Raw genomic sequence first — 12224 nt, 5'->3', positions numbered from 1 at the left:
GTTAATTCCTATATTCGTTGGTTGCACTATAACGACAGACACGTTCATTTTCTATTTTTACAGTTTAGTAAAACAGTCCAGGCAAGGAAATTATTATCAATATTGGAAATTTTGTCCAACAATATTCTGACAGGGAATTCTGACATCTTATTGTTCCAAAGTACAGACACTTGACGTCCAATGATCGCCAAAAAATGAAAACCCACTCAGAGATAAATAGACCGTCATTTCGCGAAACCGTGAATTCGAGCCAAATCTGATCGTTTGCGAAACTATTATCCTCTGTTAACAACGCGCCTCGTTAATTGTTTCGCCGTTAAATACCGAAAACGAATTTTAATTGCTGTCCATTCGAGAGTTTTCCTCGTGTTTCCGCCCAACACCGTCGCATAATCGTAAAAGAAAAAAAAAGTCCACGGTTGTATGCTGGCAATTCTGTCCCGGCGACAATTGAAACGGCGCCTGTTCGAGCAGAATTATTTTCAAGCGTTTGAAAAGCATTTCCCGCGTCAAGCCAAAGCACACCTTTGGCTACGAACAGTCATTAATCCACCCGTACTTTTATAATCACCGTGTCTACGCCGATTTTCCGCGAGTTTCGTGCGTTTCAATAACTGCGTTTTCACGGACAGCGAGTGAAACGTTTGAGACAAATCTTTGTTACGATGTCAGCGTTCTTTGGGATCCCGTGAGTTCTCGTTTTACTATTCTCTGATTGTATTATGAACGACTTCGTTATTTTTCTGTGATAAATGATATTATTGCAACACTGAGAATATAAATAAAAGATACGAAATTATTTTCATGGAGTAATTAATTAATATTGTGCAATAATATGTACGACTGAAAAATATTTGATGTCTGATTTTGAAGCCAACATTTCTACACGAGCAGGGAAAAATTAATTACACGAAAATTGTAATTTAACGAGTACGATTCAATGTTTGCGTTGGAAGGGGGGATGCATATCGAAGTAACTGAAGTTGAAAGAATATTTGGAAATTTATTAAAAACTTGTTTCACCTCGCTTCGTCGTAAATATCTTCTACGTCGTAAATTTCGTTTTGTATTCGATCGGTTCGTTACACTACGAAATACGCTTCGACGCGTATTCACAACAGAAATTCTTGATTTATTGGAATTGAAAGCTTATCGTGTCCATGAGAAAAAAAGTTTAAAAATTATTCCGTCTTTGAATGGTAGTTGGCGGAATAAACGGTCCACTTTCACAGAACCGTCAAAGATGTAGATTTACTGCACAAAGGGAATCAAATATCTTCCCAATCTTAAAATCGGGGTAGAATACACATTCTGGTCGACCGCTTTGAAATCACGATCTATGGAAACGGGCGAAGAGAATTTTAAATATTGCGGTGACGTTAAAACTAGACGTTTAGTTTGAAATTTAACTTATCACGTGGCAGACTGTTACTGTTGTTATTATTTGTCTCGATGTCAATTAAATTTTGTGCACGACCAATTTGTATATTTTCTTTTCCGATATAAATAAAATTACAGTTCCACTACAGGGCAAGGAAATCAAAATTATATGATACCTGAATATTAATGTGAAGCATAAAATTTCCATCAGAGACATTAAAGTGAAAGAAACTTTTTACGATACAGTATAGGCTACACAAGCTTTTATTTATCTATTTTGCGAAGAATTATTTGAGTTTCTAAAAATACACTGTTTTATATCTGTAGAATATCAAAAATTATCAATTCGTCATTTTTACTATTTTGGTAGTGTTAGTGTTAAAATTATTCGTTCCGTTTCAATTACTGAAATAATTAATTACCAGTAATTACTTCGTAAATAATTGTTCTAAACTTTCAAGACAAAGTGACCGATAAAACACGAATAAAAAAAATCACGGCTTAAAAGTGACCTCGGTATAATTGCCGAATAAAAATAATCTGTATTTTCATTATCACCTGTAATAATAAATAATTCATTATACAAAATAATATTAATTAAAATAAATAATATAAATAATTATATTTACGAAATAATCCAAATTATAATGCAATCGCGAACGTAAACAATCACGCTACGTCTGGAAAATTGGACCGTTTACATCTCTCCCTTGGAAAGAAATTTTCCCTTCGATCGTTTCGATAAATCGCGAGAAAGAGACGCGTTAATCACTCGGCGGGATTAATCCCTCGGACACGTTCGGCGTCTCAGCAAGAGAGGGTTCTCTACTTCCGCCTCGCCTCTTTGCACATCCCCTCTTTGTCGTTGTTAATTGCAGCTTTCCTAATTGAGAGTTTAATGGCGCCGCGAGCGCGCGAGGTCGCCCCCACCGGGAATTCTTTGATCTCACCCTCCCCTTTCCTTTCGTTTCGCGCTCTTTCCCCTTTCTCACCCTTTCCTAGACACTCCCCTACCTCTCCTTCTGTCTTGGTGAACGAAAGTGTTTCGCAGCCGTGAGCTCGCGTCATTGATGACCTCCCTCCTCCCTCTTTTCTCTTTCGCCAACGAGACGCATTCCCAGTTTCACGAGCCGTTTCCAACGAAAGAACGCCGTTTCCGGCAGAGTGCACGCGCGCCGTATCGATCCTCCGAAATCGCGTTGGATCGCTGTTCGAGATATCGGGCGAGATACGGTAGTAAGTATTCGCGGTACTTTCTTGGAAAAACAAAAATGGGGGAGAGCGGAGATAAGAGAGAAATTGAGAGAGTTTTGGAGGATGGTTTGATGGAGGAGCGGATAAAGTCGAATTTTGTTGTTGGCTACGGTTAAATACGCGGAGAGGTTTGGTCGAGAGGAAGGATACTGGTTGTACGAAAGCCGGGCGGTTTGTGGAAGTTTCAGGTGGAATTTGAGTTTCGTCGTGCGGAATCGTGTGGATTCTGCATTAGCGTGATTGCCGGTAGATCGATGCGGATATTGGGTTGTTCGAAGAGAGTTTGGGAATCTCTCGGGTGAAATTTAGAAGTATAGTGGTACACTTCCAGAGAATCGGCGTTATCGCGGGAACGTGTGCGAAATTTCTTTGATGCTTGTATATTTGGCGATTGATTCTCCGGAAGAATTGTGCAGTGAATCTTTCGAAATTTTCTTCCGTGTACGTTCCCAAAATTCAGAAGTTAGAAAAATGTTCTAACGATTTTGAGAAAAAGGGAGAATTATTCGATTAAATTAGAGGAATAGGTTTGAGTATAAAATTATAAATTTGTGTTTTTCCAATACTGAGCTATAGACACTCTGGATAATTGATCATAGTGGAGCGAGAAATTAGTTTTAGAATTTGAAGCGGGAAGATTACGCTATTAAATAGTTGAATAGTGTAGTATGTAATGTACCCCACGCTCGATATACCAAGCTAATGTTGTGTAATAGGAAAATGGATGACATCTCGATTAGCTCGAATGAGGAATTAATTCAAATTCCGTTCGAATTAATGAAAATTTTGTAATCGTTGTATGAGCTTGCTCGCGAATAGCTTGCCGAGTGCATCGATTGTAACAGGTTGCATGCTAAATATCAATTAGTTTGATGAAAATGTTATCGCGCGATGACGTTGAAAATTAAATACTCGAATGTTTTATTATTTGTAGATAAAATGGCAAATTTTAAGCAGGATTTAAGAGATATCGAAGTGTCAGGAGTTTTTCAACGTTCGACTTGTGAGAATGTGCAAGAAAAGGTCAAAGGTTTCTTTCTCGAATTAAACGCATGAACTGGATCCTTGGAATCACGTTTGTACAGTATTGTTGTAAAATATAAACGTGAAATTCAAAAGTGTGACGTTTTCTCACAATAAAAGAATATTCCCATTTAAATCAATTTTGTTCAACATTTGAATACAATCAAACTTTTCAGTTGTTTCAGTGTTGCAATACTGTGGACGTTTGATTGAGTAATGTTGAGATTAAAAAATCCTTGAAGATAACGTTCAATTAAATGATAAAACAGAAGGGGGGATTTTTATTCTCAACACTGAAATAATAATAAATTAGATTTGTTACACTCGTGATTCTGTCTAAACAGACAATTAATTGTAAAAGAGGAGAATCTAACAACTGGGTTCGATCGGTCTGGCATCAACGGTGTGTCTTCGACCGTAAAACTCGTCCATAGATCTGTAAAAAAAGATTAATGGCCACGTAAAAATTCTTTTCCTTACGAATTTCACCAGAACTCAGAAGACAAACGAGCATCACTATTGCGTTTCACATCAAAGTGATTGAAAAACACGCTCAAACCACGTCAAGCAATGGTCAAACAATCTCATTCAGCTTCCTCGTGCAATTCTCCGAGGAATATCGAATTGCATCAAGTGGAAGCGGGTGACAATCGGTCAGCAACCTTGTTGGACTCGCTTCGCAGGTGGACGAAGTGGAGTCTCTGTTACCGGACACAGAAAGAGAGAAAGAGAAAGAGAAAGAGAGAGAGAGAGACATATGCAGGGTTGTTGGTAGGCGCAGGTAGATATAAAGCAGCACGATGCCGAGTGCAGAGGGAAGGGTTGCGACGTGTGGGGGGTCGGCGTGTCGAGGGGGTCGCGGTTGCTGGCGAACGGGGGAGGGGGAGGGTGGGATGGAGGGAGCGAACGCGCAAAGGTGGCGTCGGCGTCGCGACGCCCGGAGAGAGTCAGTCACCAGCCGACCTCAACGCGCCGCGTAACCTCGCTCGTCGACCCAGAAACCCTCGCGTTGCTTCTCTCTCTCTTTGCCGCTGAAACCGGAAACGGTGGCTGTCACGGCACACCGGAAACGTCGTGGCATCGTGGCGGCCGTCTCCGCCACGGGGGAAATCCCCTCGATCGTGATTTCCTACGAGGGAAAAGGGGGAGGAAACGTGATCGCGTTGTGCGTGGAAAATACGAGGAAATACCTGGAGTGCTCCTAGAGAGAGAGATATCTCATCTCTCTCTTTCTCTCTCTCTCTGTTTCGTTCTGTTTTGCCGATGGAATATTGAAGGTGTGCGTCGGATGATGTTCAGAGGTTGTTCTTCTGATGAGCGATCGGTACTAATTCGTATGTTGTCTGGCACGTTTCGGTGACGAACGAATTCGAGTTTGGAATCAAGGGGGGGGGGGGGGGGGCTCAAAATTGCTCTGGGTGTTTTAATGGCAAACCGAGCCGAAGTGACTTAGAGTTATTTATCCTATTTGCCCTCGTTAGTTGATGGACAGTTCAGTGGGTTTAACGAGTTTAAACTTGAAAAATGAGTAGTTTAGGATCGTGCCATTCGTGCGTTTGTATGTTGATAGTCGAGTCAAATGCACGTGTCGAGAATTGATCAAGAACAGTGTTCTTAACGCGTGATTCGACGATTATCAATTTAGTCGTTGCTGATGTTCACTTTGAATTTACGTTTCTTTCTTTTTTTTTTTTTTTCTGTTATTCGACTGACGAGCAATTTCGAGCCTCGAGTATCAAGCGGTTCCTGCGGGCAACGCGCCGCGAAATTGGGTCATCCGGCTTTCGAGCCGCGTGTGATCCAATCCGCGAATATTTTGGTCGCCGCTCGATACCATTTTCTCGGCAATGTTTTCCAGCAGAGTCCCTTGACCGAGTGGCATGCGACGACCCGGGTATCCGCGTGACCCGGCGACCCACGTAACTGTGTAGCTGAGGTCATCGGGTACCCCGCCCGGCCGCTTCCGTCGACAAATCTTCGTTCTCTTTGTCCCTTGACATCCTTCCCGCTGTTATTTTTCCATCTTCCCTCGGTCTGTCCCGAGTCTTGCCACCATTCTTCGTGCCCATTGTGCATGAAAACGGGCCATCGAGAGGAGGCAGAATTTCGTCTCGAAATTCCGGACCGACAGGCGAGTTCTAGAGAGATTTGTTAATGAAATTTCTTTCAATTTCAATCGGACATTGAATCGAGAGTCAGACTCGTCAACGAGATTTCCACTGAATGGGGTCTAGTTTCGAACGCAGAGCTTGTTTTTTTTTTTTTTAACGTAACGAAGAAGGTACCTGGCGAGTTAATTTGCAAAGCAAGTTGAAGATTAAGACGAAGGCCGACGAATGGACGAGCGTGGTTTCCAAGAACTTGGTTCCCGAGTGTGATACTGCAGAGAAATGGTTTCAAATATATCACGGAATCCAGTTCGCTTTCTGGATAACGTCTGTTTTGAAAAGATTAATGATACAAACTTATCCGCTGGATAAGTATCTCCATGTTCCTCGAGCCCGTTTGAATCACCGTGCTTTGAGAAAACGTTTGGAAAATTAATCGGGAAATTAGGATTAGAATTGAGAATTCTTCTTTCATTGCGCTCGGATTATTTTTCATTTCGGAAATTTCTTTCGACTGGTATTTAATTTAAATATTATTTAGGAAGATTAAGAATTAATATTTAAAGAGGTTCAGTTTTTTTTTTTTTTTTTTAATGAAAATCGACTCGAATGAAAGTTTTCTGTTGTGAGAATATTTTTTGAATCCCTTGTCCGTGGAAAAATTCATTCATTCGGGGAATTCGGCGTTTAATTCATATATTATTTAGGAAGATTGAATCGACATTTCGAGAGATTCAATTTTTTTTTCAATGAAAATTGATTCGAATGAAAATTTTTCCGTTGTAGAAATATTTTTTGAAACCTTTTCCCCTAGAAGATTTATCGTTCAAACATTCACTCGTACTTTTGTACTTTTGCGACGAGTGTTGCACGTGAAACGACCCATTTCCGCAAACGTACAAGATTTCATTTCCTGACCGAAATTGCAAAAAATGAAATCTCCGCCATCTCGCGAAGCTCAACAGACGGGAAACAGACGTCTGCTTGCACGAAACTGCAAGAGATAGTTAAAGAACACGGCGTTTCCCGCGTCAAACAATGAGCACGCACGCGACACGCCGCGTCCCGTTTCGATCCTCGCAACTTCGTTACCTTCTCTCTGTCTAATTTCTCTTCACGACAATTTAGCATCTCCGCTTCAGGTCGTCGAGAGAAATCAGCCACACGTCGCGTAGAACACTAACCGCTTTGTACAGTGAACATCGTACGCGACTGTGACGTCGCTGGCGATGAAACCGCATCGATCGCATCGCCGAGCGTTATTTCTGAATGGCTGGTCGTCGATGTCTCTATCGTGCACTCACTCGCGACTCTGCCATGTAGATACATTGTCGGCGGTTTGGTATAATTCAGAGTGTAGAGCGCACACGGTGGGAATACCTGAAAATCTGCTCTCGAACTCGACTCGACTCGACTCGATTCGACTCGGGTTCTGCTTAAGCAAAGATATACATATGTACATATATATATAAAAGTATCGGCCGGTTTTACGACGCGTTTTATAGCCCAGGCCGCAATTTATCGACGTTTAAACATGTCGAATCGGCCTCGGTGAGACGGTGTTACGTGTAAGATATTACTTCCTGGTAATGAACCGTGAAGCATCGCGCCCCGTTTCGTCGATACTCCTACCTCATCGCCGATGAAACGCGATCGTTAGCGCGGAACTGAAATTTCAACGATATTTAATTTACAGCGACGCGAGCCGGGGGGGGGGGGGATAGTGTGTCTTGAAAAGGGTTGAAACGTGGAACAACTTGTGGGTGAAAAAAATTTTTTTCTTTTTTCTCCTTTTGAAGGTGAGCTTGAAGTTAACGTTGTAGAATTTATTTATTCACAAGGGAACGAGTTAGACGTTCCGGGTATCCAACATCCAATTTTTCTCTGTCTTGCTGAGTGAATTTGCTGAACCAGTAACAATAAGTAGTATGTGTCTGTTATATGATCAGACAAGCCTCAACGATATTATTAAAAGTTTCATTAAGATTAATAATAACAATGATAGTTAATTAGAAATAAATCTTCAATTCATTCTGAGCCAGTGTAGTTTCTAAACAATAAGTAGTGAATGTGGAATACAATTTTGTCATTTAAAATTTCTTGGAACCTCGAGAAAATCGTCGGAAGTTTGAAATTTCATTAATACTCTCACGACATTAAAAAACGAGATCTGATCATCTAAATCTCTCTCTTTCGTTTCGTAAAATTGGCCAGTGTTGTAAGTAGTCATGTGTTTATATGGCCAGACAAGCCTCGATATTTTTCTACACGAATCTATAATATGCTCAATCGATCTAACGAGATTTGCATCTGAAATTTCTGTTTTATCGCTGGAGCAATCATGAATTAAACATTCCTCGACGTACAGCGAAATTCGATGCAGTCGTTCCGTTGCACACGGTAATAGCTCGGCTAGTTCGTTATTCGAAATACCGTACCACATAATCAGATTTTTCTCTGACACTACCGATCAATGATTCTTCCATTTTTATACTCTTTCGTCGCCTCTCGCCGTTCTCTCGCTTTTAGCGTCGCTCTCACACATACTTTTATCACAATATCGAGCCAGTATCGAGTTGCAGCATCTACATTATTAATTTCTATCCATTTTAATTATTCCTGTTATTTCTTCCACAAGTTTTAAAATAAATTTTTCTCCGCACTGTGCATCGTATCAAATATTTTGGATAATTTTAAACGATGCCAGAAACGTTCAACTTCTTCCCTATAAACGAATAAGGAATTAATTTTGGATTGTATTTTGCGAGCGTGAGAGCTTCAAGTAATTTCAACTTTTGGATAGTGCTTCGAGACAAATTTTTATTCACATGCTCGCTATACTCCAGAAAATATCAAAGAATAATACTAGAATCGTGTAACTTCCTCTCTCGCGAATATGTAAATCCAAAATTTTGCTTTCGATCATAGATAAATCGTTCTAGCTCATTCATTCGTTTCTCGATGCTCGTCCGATAGTTTCGACTAGAAATCGTTGGAACGTCTTCTTCGTCGAATTTGGTATCTCGTGAATGACGTAGAAAGTTTGTCCCGGACTTGAGGATTTTCACAGCCAGTTTCGCAAACAGGATCGTTCGACCGTAAAGAGATACTCTTTGAAACGAGAGCGCCTTGACTCAAAGATTTTTTCGCGTTTTCACGAGAGTCACGATCCAACTGTGCAGGAAAAGAATTCACGAGAAAAGTTGACACAAATCGTTGATCGATCATCGGCGAAAGTGTTGCGTGCGTCTAATGCTAGATTTCGTCGTTGGATATTTGGATATTTCTTTTTACCACGCGAGTGTCGATATTCGGATAATGTATCGTTCAAAATTCGTTTGCCACAGAATTTTAATATCAGAGATTTACAGTTGAATGTAATCTAGAATATGCAAAATTTGGAAGAGTATAAAGTTCGAAAAGAAAATATAGTGTCATTTGAGAATTAAGAGGTACGATCGTTTGAAAGTTATTGTATTTAGAATTCAATGCTTTGATGAGAGAAAGCGGACGATGCAAGTTTTGTAAAAAAAAAAAAAAATGGCTCCAACCTCTGTAATGTTTTCAAACGCAAACGATTGGTAAATCTACGTGTACACATGTTTAATATTTTTATAATATTTCCTTTCAAGTTCCGATTTTAATTCTCTGTTTAATTCTTTCCTTTCGATTGAAACGAACGTGGAAATGGACACGACATACCTTTTGCAAGAAGCTACGTAGCTCGAATCTAGAAATATCGGCGACTAAAAAAAGCAAATTGCCAAACGTATCGACTGTACTCTTGCATGTCACGAGCAGCATGTGGGTTGAACGGTTAAATATACCAAAATTTCCCGATAGAATTGTAATATCGAATAATATATATGTACGTGCTAACATGGTACACATCGACGAGTGAAATTTTATGATGAAGCATTCATTTGTTCGTTCGTTCGTCGAAGAAATATCGAGTATACTGTCAAATTCTTCACAGTCGGTTCTACGTTTTACATGATACACGAACGCTGGAGAAACAATTGCAACACCAGTTAGCAACTAAAAGGATTATGAATCAAGGAATTTAACTCTTTGCGATTTCGAGTCGAGCCTCACTTGACATAGTGATTCTGATTATATATTTCTGTTGGAGTTTGAAAATTAAATTAACGACTTAACAAAGGGTTTTTTTATCCACTTGACCATTGTATTGTATTTTAGTCTTTTTTTTTTTTTTTTTTTTTTTGTTTGTTAGTGTCGTGAAATCCTTTTGCATTACTTGAATAAACTTCGTTTCATGTATATTTTTGAATGATATTGTTGTGATATTTTTTAAAGTTTCGTTTGTATTTTCATATTCAAGTTGATTGCGTTTCAACAGTTTCAGTTTCAAAATTCGGCAGGTGGTTGAAGTAAATGATTTTAATGTTTAGTTTGAAGTATTTTAGAGCAAAGAAGTGTTACAACCACTGACAGTATGTTGCTATAAATATTGAAAATCTTCGTGGAGAAATTTTTCACAGAAATAATTCCAACTAAATATAGCCGTAACAACCCCTCAGAAAACGCTTTGCAACCCTCTTTGAGGTTATCAGGTTGAGAATTCAAGCTGTAGATAAGGAAAGTATAACAATGTATTAGATAACTCCGCGACTTTTTTTTTTAAACTTGATATGATATTAAAAGTTTTTCAATCAGCAACATATTGGTTTACTGTTTTAACTCTTCCTTATTAAAAAAAAAATTTAATTCCCAGAAAACTGAAAATAAAATACAAACTTAAAGTATTAAAAAATATCAGAAAATGGAAGTATTAAAAATTACCAAAAGAAATATAGAAGATTAAAATATCACCAAAATCAATCTTGAAATCAAAAAGTGACAAAACTTGTGAAACGACCTAATAAAATACAAAATGCACTGGCTAAAATTTTAGATCTATCAAACTTCAAACTCCTTCAAATCGTACAATTTAACAAAACAAGATGTAGAAGATTAAAAAAATCAGGATCTATCAAACGTCAGACTCTATCAAATCATAAAAAATTAGTGAAACAGAAAACGTAGAAAATTAATAAAAATGATAAAAATTAATAAAACAAAATCGTAAGAATTAATAAAACGAAATGTGAAACGTTCCAAAAATTTGAATCAAAATGACAAAAGCGAATAAAACAAATTGCAAAAGTCTCCAAAAGTCAGAACTTTTCAAACACCAAACACCAAAATTCCATGAAATTGTAAAAATTAATACGTAATTATATTAATAACGAGATGTGGTTCCAAAAATCTAAATTAAAATGATAAAAATTAATACAAACAAACTACAAAATTCTCCAAAAGTCAGAAAGTCTTTCAAGCCCCAAGACTCCATCAAATGATAAAAATTAGTAAACCCCAAAATCCAAAATCGGAGTCATAAGAAACTAATAAAACAAACTGTCGAAGTCTTCAAAAAGTCAGAATTTCAGCAACTCTGTTACCTCCCGTACTCAAACGCGATGCAACGCAAATTGATACTCGAAACTGAAACTGACACGATTGAATATTCGGGCAAAGACGTCGTTCGTCTCGCGTCTCGCAGAGGGCACGTTTCACGTTTCACGTTTCTCCGATGCAATAAATTACGGAGCTGGTGGTGGTGGTCGGGTCGCGAGCAATCGGCGCCGTTTAATCCGGCAATTAAACGTCACCGACAATAATGGCTTATCGGGTGTTCGCAGAGGAGGTCAGACCGTGTTTCGATATAGATTCGCGAACCTTATCGGCCCGGCAGGCTGCTGCGACTCGTCGATAAGCCATTGTTTACCCCCGGCGGCGAGCACATGTCGCCGGGAATAACGAGGCCAGATCGTTCGAGCCAGAGTAGACGTACACATCGCAGTGACGTGTTCCTGCGTACGTAGTCGTAGACCGAACCGGATGGAAAGAGAAAAAGAAATCGCGGATTAACTATTTCGTGGAGCGAGAGAGAGAGAGAGAGAGAGAGAGAGAGAGAGAGCACTCGACTAGGAAACTCGATTTTTTTCCGCGCGCGACACGATCGTCAATTGCGAGAGGCCGAGATCGGGAATTTTTGTGAGAAACAAGAGTGTTCCAGTGAATAGTTGACTTTGTTAGGTGGCTGATGGCAAAGTGAAAGGTTCCTGCGGGGAAAATTGAGTGGATGATTGAGTGGAGGAGGATTTTTGGAAGTGGGGGTACAGCGAAGTAAGGAAGAGCAGTGTTTCGTAAAAGGAAGGATTCATTCGGTGGTGGTGTGTATTTTAGTTGATGGATGAAGGTCGTAAATTATGGAACGTTAATCTGCGTGACGCTTGGTAAATGAATGAAACCCGGTGGATCCTTGGAGGTGTTTGATATAGAAGAAAGTCGATTTCTCGTCGTAGCGTTTTTCATCGTCGTTCGAGTAAATTAAACCTCGATTTTCGTGGTTGAACGACGCGAGGAATTTCTTTTTTCAAGGAAAAAACAAAAAAA

The 12224-nt window shown here is 39.4% G+C and overlaps 1 long non-coding RNA gene across 1 annotated transcript in view; it reads left to right on the top strand.

The window, feature by feature from the left end:
* Positions 1–3830: 3830 nt before the first annotated feature.
* Positions 3831–12224, top strand: part of LOC122535437 — a 9291-nt gene continuing 897 nt past the window's right edge. The window contains exons 1-2 of the long non-coding RNA XR_006308169.1: positions 3831–3843; positions 11629–11634. This is a non-coding gene — a long non-coding RNA (uncharacterized LOC122535437). The remainder of the gene's footprint in view (positions 3844–11628; positions 11635–12224) is intronic.

The sequence above is a fragment of the Frieseomelitta varia genome, unplaced genomic scaffold (assembly GCF_011392965.1).
Source record: "Frieseomelitta varia isolate USP_RPSP 00005682 unplaced genomic scaffold, Fvar_1.2 scaffold_720, whole genome shotgun sequence".
In the NCBI taxonomy this organism is placed as follows: domain Eukaryota; kingdom Metazoa; phylum Arthropoda; class Insecta; order Hymenoptera; family Apidae; genus Frieseomelitta; species Frieseomelitta varia.
Note: the sequence above shows the minus strand (reverse complement) of the source record. Positions and strands in the feature narration are given on the sequence as shown.